The sequence below is a fragment of the Scomber japonicus genome, chromosome 20 (assembly GCF_027409825.1).
Source record: "Scomber japonicus isolate fScoJap1 chromosome 20, fScoJap1.pri, whole genome shotgun sequence".
In the NCBI taxonomy this organism is placed as follows: Eukaryota; Metazoa; Chordata; class Actinopteri; order Scombriformes; family Scombridae; genus Scomber; species Scomber japonicus.
Genome location: NC_070597.1, coordinates 10,804,529 through 10,821,528, shown reverse-complemented (window position 1 = coordinate 10,821,528; position 17,000 = coordinate 10,804,529). Strand labels below are relative to the sequence as shown.

Below are 17,000 nucleotides of genomic sequence, written 5' to 3'. Positions count from 1 at the left end.
CCTAAGACCAGTGTGGCTGACAAATACAATAATTGCATGTCAGTGATGAGCATGCCAAAGGACCACGGGGGTGTGTTTGCTCACCCGTGCACAACATGCAGTGAGGGCAAATGACATGAATGGCAAAATTGTGGTTCTCTACTGTGTTCGCTAGAAGGGGCTCTTTTGCTCTTTGTTTGACACAAAGGGATGCAGAGATAGACGAGTAGATGTGTGTGAAATCCATCACACAGCTGCTAGCTTGGCACAATGATCAGTAAACCCCCCTTCTCTCCATCAGAACCCTTCCTACACTTTCTTATCTCCTCTCCTCAGAGCTGTGCACGTGGGCCTTTTGTTTACAGCTCTTTCCAATGATCTCCTCCAGTAATCCCACTGACAGGTAGCATGACTCTCTGACAAGCCCCAACCCTTTCATCCCTTTAGTGATGGCCAACACTGATACTAGTCATGCTAGAGCTAGCACTCACTCTTCAGCACCGGCTAAATCTAGAAGCACAGTTTACATGTGAGAATGTTTTCAGGTTGTTTTTTGTAAAGATGTTCCACTCTCCCTCCTTTTCCTCATATGGTCATAATATTAAAAATAAAATGTACACAACAGCCAATGCTTTCACAAGATGGTACAAACAGCCAGGTTTCGTCACTCTTTTCTCAGCTGCTTTAACCACTATAATCATCTGTACTGTTTTTTACCACAGCCAAACTCACATTTTAATTGTTCTCATTTCCATATTTTTCTGTTTCTATTGTTAGACAATTGAGTGAACACAAAACAGTAATTTGATAATAAGTCATTCATACCTGCTAATCAGGTGCACTGCGGTAATGAGACTGTGATCACATTATTTTTTAGCCGCAAAATCTTCTCTCAAAACCAACGTAAACACAAGTTAATGACAACACTACTGTCTGATCTGCTGTACTGGCATTTGTGACAAAAAGTGCTTTCCTGCCACAAGGCCCTGATCTGTTTTTCCCATCTGCACTAAAATACGAGGAAGGCCTTTAAGATATATTTAGGTGGGAATACCGACAGCATAATGTGGACAAAAGCACAAATTGAAGAAGAAAGGTGCATTTTTAGCTAACTTCGTGTGGATATGGTCTAAACTTTGGACTGCTGAGCACAGTGGTATTTACTATAGTTCATGTTTGATTTACAGACAAGTGTGAGGAGAGTGTTTTGGATCAATGGAGGCTAACAACAGAAACACAAAGTGCTTGAGTTTATGTCATCATGATGAACTGTGATGTGGTAAACATGGTGAAATGTCATTAAGTGACACTGTGTTTGACTGGATGTACATAATGTGACAAATGTTATGACAGTCCTGGATATGTTTATTGTAACAGAAAACAACTTTTAAATGAAATAATTTCCCGGTGTTACATGATGGGTGAAGTTTTGCAGTCTTTGTCTCTTAAAGTCTCATGCCACCCCAGAAATGAAATGAACAATAAGCAATAAATAAATAATGTACACGACTAGACAAATAAATCAATGCCGTAGAGATAAATCTCACCTGTCAATGTTCCCTGTACTCATTTATCAGTTTCATGGGTTGAATTTATCACCGCAATATCACAGCAGAGACTTTAAAAATGTAACATTATCTTGAATCAGCAATCTTAGGTTGTATGAGAAGAAAATCAATGGTGTCGCAGCTCGAGTGTAACTTGCCATCCATCAGTCCTTTGGCTGACTGGAGTAGCTACTGTAGATGATGTGCTGAATGGCCAATTTCCTGTTACCTGTTCAAGATAGAGTACCACAGTAGCGCTTCTCTTTCAGCTCTATGGATTATGATTTCCCTCAGGGTCGCTGTAATACTGCTAGGAAATAGATTAAAATAGCAGGACATGGTATTTGCATCTGTAATCTCGGCCCCTGGATAGTTTGAGATCCAAGAAATCCTGTTTTGGACATTGTTTGAAGCGTGGCAGACAGCAATGCTATGCGCCTGTTCATGACATGCACATCATGTCTACAGCAACAGATGTAATTCCATAGTAACTTTCATTTTTAAAAATATCGACAATGCGGTCAGTGCATCTGCCACCCTGTATATCTGATCCTTTTGCCCTCCAAGCTGCAACCCAGTGGCCTCCAGTATGTTTTACGTTACATGTAAGACAATTATACAGCAGAGTTTACATGACTGCTTCCTGGAAGGAGAGTAATGTGGGGGTGGGGGTGGGTGCAAGTTCCCTCTGTCTGATGACTAGATTACAGTATTTACTTGTGCGTGCTGCTGGGCCTGTATATCAGCTGAAATGGTGCCTTTGAAGACAAAGATACAAAAAGGTTTGAGAACTTAACTTCTGGTGTGGCTGGTCACTGATCCTAAGTGCAGTGGATGTTACACTGTAAATCACTCATATCCTGTTGATTTAAGTTTACAGGGCATTCTTCCTATGAGCTCTGACTTCCTGTTGCAGGATTGCTTTCCTATGGACTACATGGGAGTGTTGAGCTGTGGCTCTGGTTGACTTTGCTCATATGATAAATCTTTAAGATTAATTAGATGTGTGTGTGGAAGGTAATAAATACATTAGACAAGCTGTGGATTCTTTCTCATAACTTGAGTGAAGTTACTATTACTGATCATGTAACTACTGACTGACCTGGACAGACCAGACTAAACATATCTCATTCTGAATAACTGTTTAGTTCTCAATCCCCAATATGAAATTAATGTTAAATGCCTTGTGCCAAGACATTCTCATCTCACACTGATCAGTATCTGAGGGTTGCCCTGTCATTAAAAGGAAATGTGCACATTTCTGCAGCTGGGGCAGTTACAGGCACCCGTTTCCTTTTCCCCTTTAACTGCAGGCTGATTGTTTGACATAAGCGAAATACTTAATATTTAGTTACCATGAGACTAGAATTTCATATCTGCAGTGGTAGACTAACTCATAGGTAACAAGTTAGTCTCACAATAATCAACAGTCAATTTAAATCATATGAATGATGTTGACAAGTACATCAAAATCGGGATAATGTCAGGATTTTAGATATTATTATTTTATATTATTATAAGTTATATTTTAAAAGTTTGGACACACCTTCTCATTGTCTTGAATGAGAAAGTGTGTTATAATATACGTCATATATTTGTTTGCCAAGCTAGCAGCATAGCTTGATGAATGAACTGACTGACTACACCTACGTTGATCATGTTGCTACAGACCTTAGCTATAAAGAATGTCCACATCCTGACTTTCCATTCAATATGTTCCACTTGTGCAACACTTGACATGACAGAATAATGGCAGGTCAGCCCCAGCTGTGGATTGAGAGCTAACAAACTATGCCAATATAATAACAATTTTGGCTGTTTTTACAACATGCAAAATAAAGAATAAAATCATTACTCCAAGAAAACCTGCCTGTCCAGACAGACAAGACAATGCAGCCTTGGGTTGTAGCCAGATGTACACCCAGATAGTTTGAGAAATCCACAGGGTCTTTCTTTTCTTTGTGTGAGTGTACATATTTCTTATGCCAGTCCAGAAATGTCAGTCTATCTGCAGTTGTAAATAGAGTTGCAAAGTGGGAGACTTCTAATTGTTCTGGGAGCAGTTTTCTCATTTCAGTTTTTTTCTTTAAATGATATCCTCAATTACTTAAAACATCAGACTCACCCAGATTGTGTTACAGTCATATGAGTTTATGCTATGACCACCAGTTTTCATTAGTTTAACTTCATCTCTAAGAAGATGATTGTTTTCCATCAGTTTGACAGCAGACAGCTAATACTACAATACCCAAGAGAGATGCCATTGCTATAAAAAAGCAACTCAGAGGTAACCTTGGTTAAACCTGGTAAACCCTGTTACTATATTGTTGAATTTGTCCAAAAGTGACCCAGAATTAAAAAGTTTCAATTTTCTCAACACCGTAATCCTCTTTCACTTTCATATATCATTTGTGGCGCATCTCATGTTCCTTGCTGAAATCCACTTTGGGAGCTGTAGTTAACTTCTCATCTTATGTTTTACTTTGTTTAGCCAAAGAACCAGATAGTTTCTTACATTGTTGTCTATCTTCTTCTGCACTTATGATTAAAACAGGAGAATTTCATGCCCATCTAAGATGTGGATGTGCTCCAACTGTCATCAGCAGAGAATATATCTAAGGAGAAGATGAATGGGAGTTTAACTTCCAAAACGAGGGGCACCTGAAATTGGAAAGGAGCTAAAAATGGCAACATATATATATATATATATATATATATTTCATACACATTTTTTTCTTGTGTAATGACCTCATGCTGTGGCCACATACTGTACTTTTTTTATTGTTTACTTGGCCACCGCTGGTAACCACTGTGATCTGGTACTATTCAGTGTTGAAGTATGAGTCATTTTAGGAAACTAATACTTGGCTTATGTGTGTGAGACACACCCTCATTGAATGTTCTAGGTCATAGCTCGCAAATATACAGTTTTAGTGTGCTCTAATCTGGCTTAATATGCCACATAACTGAGCCAGTGCTGAGAAAATGATGACAGCTGTGTTACTGTAGTCAGAGTTGACACACATGACGGGAAGACGATGCACCCAGAGCTGATCCAAATATGTCTCCAATTCTTTTCCCAGTCTGTATCCCTTTGTCTTTACTTTTTATGTCTGTCGGGGTGTTGTCGCCACTCTCTCTATCCCAACCTTCTCCCTTTCTAGTTCTCACAGTCCAGCTAATTTTATACCCCCAGTGTTTGGCTGTAAACCACAGTTCACACACAGGATATGATCTAAACTGTTTCTCTTCCTGCTTGTGGACAGCAAGTCTTCTGAGTCAGCGTCATACAATGACAAAGACGCGGAGCTGAGAGAAATGCTTCCCCATACCAGTAGCCAAAGGTGTTAGATTTAGGGGAACAGTTAAGCTTTATTTTGTGTTGTAATATTAATGAAGCTTGCAGCAGGAATGTATCTTCAAATGTATCTTGAAAGCTTAAAACATTGCAGATCCGTGTCTTTTTGTTGATGTAAATGTGAATCACAATGATCAGAAGACGTAGAAAAAAACGGTTCCTGAAAAGAGCATTGCTGCATATTTCTTCACAACTACATTTTTGTTTTGAATTCTCACTCAGGTTCCTACTTTTGGAAATTATCTGTAAAAAGAAGTGGAGGCGTTTATGACACTAGCTCTCTCCGACGTGCAAAACATCTCCGTTCCCAGACAAGGTTGTGCAGACAGACAAGACATGTAGCCCTGGGCTGTAGCCAGATATACACACAGATAGCTTGAGAAATCCATGGGGCTTTTCTTCCCTTTGTGTGGGTGTACATGTTCCTTACATACCCATTAATGTCAGTCTTTATGTGTGTTTTTGTCTCCTTGTGTGTATCAGAAAGTGGTTTGTAACTGCCTGTGTGTTAAGATATATTTGTTTCTCCCCTGTTGTCCTGGAATACCATTGTTTCTCCATCATGAATATTTACCAGGTGGGGTTCATGGAGTTTAAGTGTTGCAGGGAATCCTCGGCTGGGGACTTGTTTAATCCTAACCCCGTTCTGTCTGAGCTGCTCCCAGGCGCCTAGGAGAAGCTTTGGGAAAGGATGTGAGAGGAGGAAGGGAAGAGAGACACCACCACTAAGGGGGGATGTGTATCGGATTGTGTGATGGCAGGCTGAATAATGTCTGTCTTTACATGCTGCGGTTATAATGAACTAAGGATTTTTTGCAGGCTTCTGGCCAGCTGTAAGTCATGTAAGGGCCTTCTGCATGAGAACTAGATTCACAGGTTGCTCAGACTCATTGTCTTTAGTTTTTGACCAAAATGCTATACAGTATAATATAATGTAAGCCTGGTTGTGCGTTGGCTCCTAAAGAAGCTATGTTCCTAGTCTAGTTAGACCTCTGAATCACTGCCCATGTCTCAGATGTATTTATAACTTCAAATAGGTTTAGCATTGTGCTAACTGATGCTGTGGTGGTGGAGTGAAACGCGACCAATCAGAGTTTAGAAAACAGGATTGAGAATAGGGATGTTATCTTCCTATATAGATAGTTATCTAGCCACATTAAAAAAATAGTAACAGGCTGTGTCATTGCACGGAAATAACTTTAAAATAATGTTTGTCATCAGTGTGAAAAACATAAATTGTGCTGCTTCTAGGAACCACTCTCACATACTGTTAACTGAAAATGACGTTGAAAGGGTGGTTATGAAGGGGGCAAACAGGAAATTGTCTAACTTGGACATTATGTCAATTGAATTAAGTGAAAAAAATAGGGAATTTGTCTCAGTATCCACTCGTAGACTTTTTTTATTACAAACAATTAAGTATGCAGCATCTTTATACCATTGCCACAGCCTCCAGCAAACAATCACAAAAGGTATACATGAGACGATTCATTCAATTAATTCAAACACATAAAATACAAATACATAAAAAGGCCAGTCACCACATCCATAGGCAATGAAAAGCCCAGATGAGGAGGAGAATAAAAAGACCTTCAAAATAAGCCTTTGAAGAAAACGAAAGAGGAAGTGCTAGCTTGCTATCATAACAATACATGAGAAATTAGATATAATCTCACACTAGCCTCAAGAGGTTATTTTTTTTAAAACCTGGAAGTCACTGTGTCTGGCCATAGCAGCATTTCTTACCTATATTCTTGATGGATTCTGGACATTTCTTACATTGCAGAGGCTTATTCAATCACTCTATTGATTATTGACCCAAGAGAGCCACAGGTGAATATTAAATCATCATTCTCATTTATCCACCAACTAAATAAATAAAACGATTTATGACACAATCTTTCTGTAAATGATCTAGTGCAGTATGAGCCCTTAAGGAAATTTCCCGATATTTGATTATAACAGCGACTGCCAAGTTTAGAAGAGAAGCTATATGATATTATCACACTCACATCCTGCTTGCTTTGGCAAAGGGCCACTCGCTCAGACCTGGATGCCAAGATACACCGGTGAGTTTGGAAGTGAGATGGACAGGCGAGGGAGTCTCATGGAAGAGAAAGCGTTTCAGCTAACAAAATCACACTCCTTGTTACCGTCTGTCCTCTCGCTCTGGAACATTAGGCACACAATGTGCGGACAGCTCATCAGGGACATGGCTCTATTCACATTTGATCATAGAGGCATTAAGTTCACACGCGTGCATGTGTTTCCTGCAGTGCCATTTATTATAATTTCTGCTGCTGCGATTTTCATCTAGGGGCTGATTGTGTCCTTTTCAGGTTTGGCTGTAAACACCATAAATCACAATGAGCCTTGTCACTGTTTTACTTTTACATCTTTCTAACACTGATTCGGTAAAGTGCTAGACTACTGCTGCTGCTGCTGCTGCTCTATCCTAATTAAAACCTTATCATTAAAAATTTAACACCGCCTTATTGCTGTAGATCGTATTATTTTCCTTTATGCAGCAATAAGAAATAGTAATGTTTTCATGTCTTTTTTTCGCCCAGGAATGAATCTTTCCAGATCAGATTCAAGCTCAAATATACAGACTTGTCATTTTCAAGTTGTCATTTGGAGTAAAGGGCAAGAAAAGGAAGTGAAATCTTACTGCTAGTGTTAATTTGTGGAGACGCTGAAAGACTGCAGAGGTGCAGCTTCCATAAGCTAGTCATCAGTTGGCTTATTGGGAGACAGGAGCAGCCTGTTTCAGACAAAGGCTGAACTGCATAAAAACAAATTGAACTGTAAGTCATGCAAAGATATACCAGTAGAGCCCCAGAATATTAATATACACCTAGAAGTGTGTCCCCTTTAAAACAGAGTAGTGTTTAATTGTAGCCTGCATCTTCATCGAGGATGCGAGGCGTGTGTCAGTCACAGAGTAATTTTATCTTTTTTGAAGATTGATCTTTTTTGAATAATTGTTAGAGCCCTGAGAAAGTAAAAATATCCAGCAAAGCCTGAAAACATATTTTTTTCTGCTTTCCCTTCATGTGACCCCTCAGATTTATCTGGTGACCCCTTGTGGGTGTCTTGAACTGTTCATGGAGGCATAGTGTTTTTGGAAGTGACACACAGCGGCAGGTCAGAAAGTTCTTGTGTAAACACAGTGGTTTTGCTGGACTGATGCAGGCCCCTCGATAGCAACTCAGATGGCTCCTCAGTGGGGTGAATTTTTCTCGAGCTGTGTTTATATGTGTGTGTGCCAGAGGTTGCCCTCAAAGCTTATCTCTATAAATGGATTTGTGTTGGAGCACTCGCAGATCTCCGTATGATGCCGTAATCTGATTGACCACAACCCTGGAGAGGTGGAAGAGTACAGGAGCCAAATGTGTGTGTGTCTGCGAGTGTGTATACATGTGCTCACCTAAGTGCAAGCATACATACTCACAGACACAGGTGTCCATCTGTCTTTGAGCTGGTATTTGTCACCTCAGCTCTGTGTATTTTCGACTGAGCTCAGGGAAATAACAGCTGTATGACATTTTTAGTGATACTGTGTTTCTGACTCTGCAGCTGTAAATCCAACACCTGCTGTCCACATGTTGTACTTGGACAATCCATTACACCTACAGATGAAGCTCTAGGGAGGTTACACACCCAAATACAACATTACTCCTGTGAAAACACGCACACACACACACACACACACACACACACACGCATCTGGCTTGCCATGGTGCAGAGATCAGGTGCGTTGCCAGAGATGATTTATCATTTCTCTGTGCTGCCTGAATGTGTTATTTTGCTGTGAAAACCCTAAAGGTCTGTTCTCACCTCCTGTTATTAATGCAAATTTTAATGCAGGGGTGTTTGTTTCCATTCCATGTTTATTAGCCACAAACAGTGCTCTGACTACAGATGTTTAGATTTACATATTTATTTTCATTCTTCCTCTCCTGTATGTTCAAGCCACCTCTAAATGCTTCATTTGCCTCTACTTCAATTGTTTACACGTGCACACAAATGGCCGTCTGATGGTTGCCTTTGTTGCTAAGGTTACTCCACAGGTTGTTTTGTCTGCTCACAAATTTTGGATCAGATTCTGGCTCGAATATTTACAGATGTATTTCAGAAGTTTCCATCTCTAGTTAAGAACGAGAAGAGGCAGTGAAATCCAGCTATTACTGTTTGTGTACATACCCTCCCAAGCCACATATTCTAAGGGGTTCATCGGGGGGGGGGCTCAAAGAGACAGGAGCTAAAATTACCTGTTTCAAACAGAGGCTGAACTGTAAGGCTGCATAAAGGGCCAGTATAAGATAAATAAGTTTAAATATTTACACTTAAATAGTGTTTTGAACTGTAACTCACGCAGAGATATTCCAGTAGAGCACCAAAATAAAATAAAGACTTTAAAACGTACATGATATCTCCCTTTAAAGCATTTGTAGATCTCCTATTTTTTATTTTTCATGCCAAGTCTGGTGCATTATGATTTCCGTATATTACATTCAGTGTCTAACGTGAGTCTCGTCTCAGTTGCACCCTTATTCACCCTAAGTGTTTATTAGGCACTGTGGTATTTGCTGTATGACAGTGAGGAAGTGATACAGTAATAGCTGTAGACAGTCACTGTGGGCTGTCCTGTTGCATCTGTGTCATTGCCCTCATTCCCTCAAATAAACTCATTGTACTCACTTATTGTGGTTAATTATAAATACATAAATAAAAGTTGTTTTTAATAAAAGTAAGACAAACATCACCCCTTAGTGGTGAGTGTTGAGGTCGACGTGGTTCTTTGGCTGAGTCAATTCACTTGTATGGTGAAACCTGGGTAAGTTCAGTTAGCCACTAGAAACTCCTTTTTTCTCTTACACTCACCCCCACCTATCTTTTACTACCTTTTTTAAGTGTCCAGTACCTGTTGGTTGGGTAGGACGGCCAAGTTGAAAAGGGCATGAATAGTGACCCTCTTAGCTTGTTTCACACACATAGAGATTTTACACACAAGTCTGCATTTGGCAGCTTTTATGAGTTTCAGTGTTTTCTTTGGATGTTGGTGAGCATGATGCTATGCATCCGATTGCATTACGGGAAGGTTCTTCTATTATTCAACAGTTAGCTTGATCTGATTCCACACTGTCAGACCTCGTATTATTTATTCATGAACTTTGACATGACTTGTGATTTGAAATACTCCTTCACACTGCTTTCCAGGAGCTTAGGTGTAATTGACAGGAGGAATAAAAATCAAAATTACGACCATAACGATGTGATCTTTTTTTTTTCTTCTTTTTTTTATTAAGTCTACCATCTCCATTCCACTCTATCCTGCCTTCTGAGCACTTCAGCTTGTGCCATTATTTGGCTGTCATGGAAAACCTCAAGCATGACACCTCATTTTCCAGGATGTCATAGAGCAAATGTTGGCTGCCTCTTTCCATTGAGTTCTAGTGGGGAAGGGGTTGAAATGGGGAGGGCCGTTGGAGATGTGTCCATTCATTTATCGTTACAGCCTAGAAAGAGAAATGTAGGGAGATACCCCCCTCCACACCTCCCTTCCGCTCGGCTAGACGAGAGTGTCACCATAGCAACCACTCGACATGTTCCCTGCCGCTGGCAGGTGAAAACCTTGTATCTCCAAAATGTCAGTTGCAAGTGCTGATAAAGGCTGAGAAATACTTTTTAATTTTTGGACATGCAGTGTTGAGTTTTCCCAGTTTTGGAAACTGTTTCATAGTTTAAAGGATTCAATCAGTCCATTAAAGTTTACACCCCTTAAACTGAAGGTAAAGCTGTACTTGTGAGGTTTTCACACAAACCACTGCTTCCAGATTCTTTGGCTGCTCAGCGTTCCCAGGTAGATAAATCTCCCCTCTTTCTCACACCCGCCTCCCCCTCCCCCCTTACCCTCCTTTCAGGCCTCCCATGGGTAATTGCAGGGATTATATATTAGGCGACACCAACCTGTAATCTCGGCTACAGTGTCTGTGCAGTATGTACGAGTATTTTCTTATACAAACAGATGAAAATAGCAAAAAAAAGCATTCGGTGACAAATCTAACTTTCAGGGATTAAAATAAACATGTTGGTTATGAGACGGAACGACGCTTTTTGTAAAACTATGGTACAAACCTCTGATGATGTGCATATTTTTACTGCCAGTAGTTTTAGAAATCAGGAGAAAATACTTTCTTTTTTTTTCTTTTTTTTAAACAAGGTTAGCCTGGAAACAAAGTGATGTGCACTACAATTTGGTGTGTTCTAAATTTGGAAGGCTAATTTTCATTGTAGGTGCTCAGTAAAATATTTTCCCAAAAAAGTAACTCAATAAACTCTCCTGATGAATTTCTCTTCTCCTCACCATGGTGACTTTTATCAAACATTTTTACCATTGTTTTGCTTATGAAGAAAATGTCGTATACATGACTATGAATTTCCTTCAAAGCTAAATGGCATCATTTTGCATAAAGGGTAACCCATAGAAGGTACATGAATATGTATACATACACATATATTTGCTGTTTCACACTGCTCTAGACTTTCTTTATCACTTCACAGCCTTTGAGGAAGCTGTACTCTACTCTTAACTGTGCTTGCTACATACCATTTCTACATTTCAACTGTTTCTGTTCTGTTCTGACATCCTACCGCTTCTCCTCTTGATTGTACTCTCTGTTAGTAGCTGTCTAACATGCTCTCTGTCCTTCTCGTTCTCTGTTAGACTAAAGGTGGTGAGGATCCCTTGCAGAGTCGCTCTACAAAAATCCAGGCTGGCTGCTTCTGCTTGGTGAGCCGCTGGAAGTGAAGCGCTGAGACCCACATCTCACTGCCGCTTGAATCCAGGGATTGTCTCTCTTCGCTGGGCTGTGAGAACAGACCTCACTCCCCCCGCCTCCAGCTTCTGTCTAACCTCCCACTGAAGACGACGACAACAATGTGACCAATAGACTGGGTCAGCACCTTGTGACCTGCTATTATGGATTTGAGTATCAGCATACTTTGAAGCAACACTCATCTAGGTAATTTAGCACACTGTGGCCTACATCAACATCTGTTTAATAAACATATTCAGTGTATAGCACTTGCTGAGATTTGCTTTTTATACACGTAAGTTGAATCTTTGGGGATCTCTTTGAAGATTTCACTTAGATGCACAACTTCCTCTCATTTGCACAAGGTTATGTTCTTTCCTCATATACTGATAAACTTTTTATCACGAGGTCCTGCCACATTTGCAGCCATGCTGTCACTTCCTTTCTCTTTCCTTCACTTTATGGCAATAGCTTGTCTTCTTTTATGTACAAAAAAAACTACCAAAAAGCAGGAAGTGGCACTGTAATATGAAATATCCCTTAGAAAACAGTAGTAACAATGCTGTTAACTTGACTATGTAAGTTGGCAATTATTCAAAATCTACAATATTATTTAGAACATCAAATGTCATGGTTTGTATTTCTGCTATTTGAATATGACGGTGTCTGTGAAATAGAGTTGCTTTTGGTTTTGTATTGAGATTCTTAGTATTTGCTGCTTACATTTTATAGTCGTCATGTGAGGCTGAAAGCAAACAGATGTGAAAGTGAATCCTTCTCAAAAGACATAAAGCAATGAGTGATTTTTTTTTTTCAAACGAGCTGGATCTTGCTCTGTTTTATAGTTTCCACCCTTAACTGAGGTCACTGGGGCTGCACCAGTTAGATCCTTCGGTATATATTGTCTGCAGATTAATTTTTCTGTTATTACACCTATGCTCTAATGCATTAATAGAAATTTTGCCAGATTGATGTCATGATAAGAAGATTTATTTCTGCAAAAGCCCCCCATCACCCATGCTACTGACTTTTCCTGTATTTGAATTCCCCTTCATTGTTGTGCAGTTCAAATATTTTAGTCCTCACCAATCTGTTTAATGACTTGTGGAGGTGTGTGATCGTGATAAAATGTGGACAAAGGGAACATGCAGTAGATGGAGGGGAATGGAAAACAAACAAAGAGAAAGAAGAGGAGACTATATGTGTGCGTGTTTGTGTTAAAATGTGTGGCGAAGCCATTGTCTGTCTGATTGTGTCTGCATGTGTACTTATCTCATCCAGGGTTTTTGTCAGGAGTGTGTGGTAGTCTTGCTCCCATTTCCCCTCTGGAGCAGAGCAGTACAGGAAGGCTGGCTGGCTGGTTGGCTGGCTGCAAAGGAAAGGAAACAGTCTCTATCAAACAGCAGATGGAGGACAGCATGTGCTTACACTGCAGAAACACACACACACACACACACACACACAAACACACTCAAAGCCTTGCACACATGCAGCCTTACACACACAAGCAACTATGTTCAAATACAGTAGCTTTTATTAGGACTGTGACCCAGATCGCACATTGCAAATGTCAGCCATGGAGAATCAGACGTTTTCATAGAGTTCTAGTTGAATGAGAAGGATAGAGGACATTTCAAGTAAACTTTTGAAATGTTTTCATAAAAGCAAGGACATTTTTTTTCTTGCTGAAGGCTGTTTTGCCCTCCCGATCTCCCGCTCCTTCTTCTTCTTATTCTTCTTCTTCTTCTTCTTCTTCTTCTTCTTCTTCTTGCTGCATTCCTCTCTTAAACATTCAGATTTTCAATTCAATTTTCAACAGGCATGGGTCAAAAAGTATTTGCACATAGGCTTTTGTTTTCATTTGTGTGAGCACGGTTTTGTTCACCAAAATGAAAGTCAGATTATATAAGGTGTAGAAATGTCTTTCAGATACTGTCTAAACTTCTTTTTTTCCAGTAAACCCAACCTGTCATGTCCTTGGGACAAAGACAAGCCCAACATTTCAGTTGAGCTCTACAATTTAACTTTTTTTGTCTCATTGGTTGACAGAGCTGAGATCTTGACCCTTCTGTTACCTCTGTGGCCTGCAGGTTAAATGCATTTGTCTGTTGTTGAGATTTGTGGTTACTCAGTGTGTCATCACCTCCTCCTGCACCCCGCTTGGTGTGTATGTCCATGATGTCTGATGGCCTGTCATGCCTTCATGCCTCTGTCAAGACCTGTTAGTGGTGGGGCCAGGTCTCCCCCAGCATGCCAGCCTGTCTCGCAGAGCTTTTGTCAGCAGTGTGTGAGGACTGGATGTTGAACTTCCTATTTCCAAGAGGGCAGTGAGTTCTCCAAGAGGCCTTCGACTCAGAATAGTCATTTGCGCTCCGTATGGTGCGTGTGTGTTTGTGTCCTTTTTCATTCGTGTAACAAGCCGGCTTAGGAGGGAGGACAATGAGGCTCACTATGGTGCCCAAGGCCTCACTGAATGACTCATATTCCTATAGAATTCAGTCAGAGAGCAAACAACAGGGTTACATAATCTTAATCAACAAAGTGTTGCTCATAATGTGCTCTGCAGGGGCCGTGATCCTGCAAAAGAGGATTGTGAAAAATGAGTGAGGTTTGGGTTTCGGTAACATAATTACTGTGCCTCCACTTCCAGTTCCTCCTAGAAGGCTGTTGTTCGAATCAGCAGCAATCACTTCACTGACTCTGAGACTGTGCTGTGAAAATTCCAGTTGTTTTTGTTTTCCTGCTTGTTTGTCAAACCTGTTGTTTTCGAGTGTGTGTTTGTGATAAGAGAGCATAAATGGGCTGTTATTCTGAGAGATGAAGTGTGATAGTGCAATTTGCTATGGCAACCTGAACTGTTCAACAGTGCAGACATGCTGACGTTGTGAGAAGAACTAAAAGACACTGTCCTCATATCCCTTTTTAAAGGCTCACAGGAAGGTTTTACTGTCTGCGACTGCCCTGAGCAGACAGGCCTGCTCTATCTCTGCAGAGCAGCAGAGGCAGGCTCCTCATCCTCACCGCGTGGGCCGTTCACTTATCCCCTCTGGTCTCACATCTCCTCTCCTCCTCCTCTCTCTTTTCCTCCCTTAGAATCAAGTGGCTTTTTGTTCTCCCGCAGCGGTGCTTATCACTTGTTTCTCCACTGCTGCCTTTCCCCTCCTCCCCATCCTTCTCTCAGGGAATGAAAGGATATTTTGGGGTATAGATCTTGTCTGTCATGTGCAGATCCCGAAGGACCATGCTTATCTCTGTTTCTCTATGTCTGAAAATGGGGGGTCAAAATAAGTTCCCCCTCTCCCCCTCTTTTTCTTTGGCATTTGGTGTTTCTATGAGAGCAAGGTTTGTTCAGCCTCGTTTCCAGTGTCAACGCTGATTTTAAATAAATCCAACCACAATAGAAAAGCTTTATGGATTGTCATCATTACATGCAATGACACTGCAATTTATTTTAATTCATTGGAATAAAGTGGGTCTCTATGTCCCACAGGACTTCTCAGTTGCCTGTTATTTCTATGCCTGAATAACATGACATAAAAATGAGCCATACATTCTCATGAGAGTCAGTCTGGTGGGTTCTGTTGCTCTCTAAAACCAGGCACCCAGACGGCATCTGAGTCAGCTGTTATGATTCTGCATTTTAATATATTTAATCCTTATTATTGGCCATAAAACTTTCTAAGGACCTTTGACAAATTTATGGTAAGTTATGGCCAGTTAAAGAGGTGATTTACCCATAATGTGACCTCTAACATTCATCTTTTTGTTTATTGTTTCAGATTTATTCTGATGTGTAAGCTGAATGTGGACAATACCAGTCAGCTAGTAAGAGCAATAGAACAACAACCACCAGTAACCACACCTTCTAACAAAAGTCCTAGTCACAGAATGACAGTTACAAAATATAAAGGGGCCCTGATAAAAATTGGCAGCTTCAAAGGGGAATTCCAGTATTTCAGTCTCGATTTAATTTTACATTTTTGTCCATTTTGATAATTTGGTCACCATATCATTTCACTCACCTACACAATAGTCAAAATGGTGGAAATGTTGACATTGCCATTTCTTGCTTGATACCACTCTTATTGAGTATCTGTGTGACAAATATGAAGCTGGTGCTAGCAGGCAATTAGCTTATCGAAGCACAAAGACTGGAAGCAAAGAGGAAACAGCAGGCCGGTAACTTCCTGAAGTCTCTGTTTGTTGGCTGGCAACCTTAAGGTGCCAGTACCATCAATCAGAAGTGCTTGTCACATAGACAAATAGGTCAAATCCATGAAAATAAGCTCCTGATCAAATTGCCAGCTGATTAAGAGGTTTGTTTACATTTGGGCTGTAGCTGATATTATATTTTGTACGCACGCTGATAACAAACCCAAAAAGATGGCTTGTGCCTACAAGTTTCCACATTTCAAAATATAAAATTACAAAATACAAACGGTGCAGCCCTCATTGACTACCACTACCACTGTACAATAAAACAGGACTGCAGTTGTGGCTGATTCAGACTTAAAGACAGGTATTTGAGATGATTTCTTTTGAATTATTTATTTTTCTTGGCAAAGCTATAGGAGTGCTCATGTCCCTAACCCAGTCAATGTCATGTCCCCATTTTCTAAATCTGTACATTTATGGCTAATAGTCATAATGGACAAAAACACCCAGGCTGTCAAATACCAGAATAGTCATTTATTTAGTTGAAGAATACAGGTCTACTATAGTCTAAAACCTCATATGCAGTAGTTCAAGAACATAGAGAAGAATGTAGTTTATCACCTTATGCTACAACTTTTAATGGTCGAGCAGTAAATTTCTAATGTGTCGCCACCATGACAGACTCTCAGCTTTTATACACAGTTCCTTCTTCTTTTTCTCCTTCTTCTTCTCTCTCTATCTCTCTCTCTCTATACAGTATGTCTCTTACACTAATACCTGCTCACTTGCAGAGGGCCGCTAATCACAGAGTGCTGGGTGATAATAAGAAGTGTCACAACGCTGGTTTTGTCATTTTCAGCCCAGCTGCCATGCATTACACAGGCTATCGAAGGCTCTGATTCCAGGCCATAATTGCTCTGCCTCTGAATAATTGAAAGAGGGGAGGAGGTAAATCCCAGAGGTGTCAGGATGGGAGAAAGATGGATGCCTCTGTGTTAAACGCTGTCAGGTCAGGAGGTGTATGGAGCCTGGAGGACATGATGAGACCCTCACAGAGAGATTGCCCCCGCACCCTCTCCACACACACACACACACACACACACACACACACACACACATGTTGTAGATGATGGACCACAA

At 40.5% G+C, this 17,000-nt stretch overlaps 1 protein-coding gene across 2 annotated transcripts in view; it reads left to right on the top strand.

Annotated features, from left to right (window-relative positions):
- ptprea (protein tyrosine phosphatase receptor type Ea) overlaps positions 1 to 17,000 on the top strand; it is a 424,624-nt gene that overhangs the window by 13,743 nt on the left and 393,881 nt on the right. For both annotated transcript variants that reach the window (XR_008323516.1, XM_053340805.1), the window contains exon 2: positions 11,622 to 11,912. The gene's annotated coding sequence lies outside the window, so the exon portion shown is untranslated. The remainder of the gene's footprint in view (positions 1 to 11,621; positions 11,913 to 17,000) is intronic.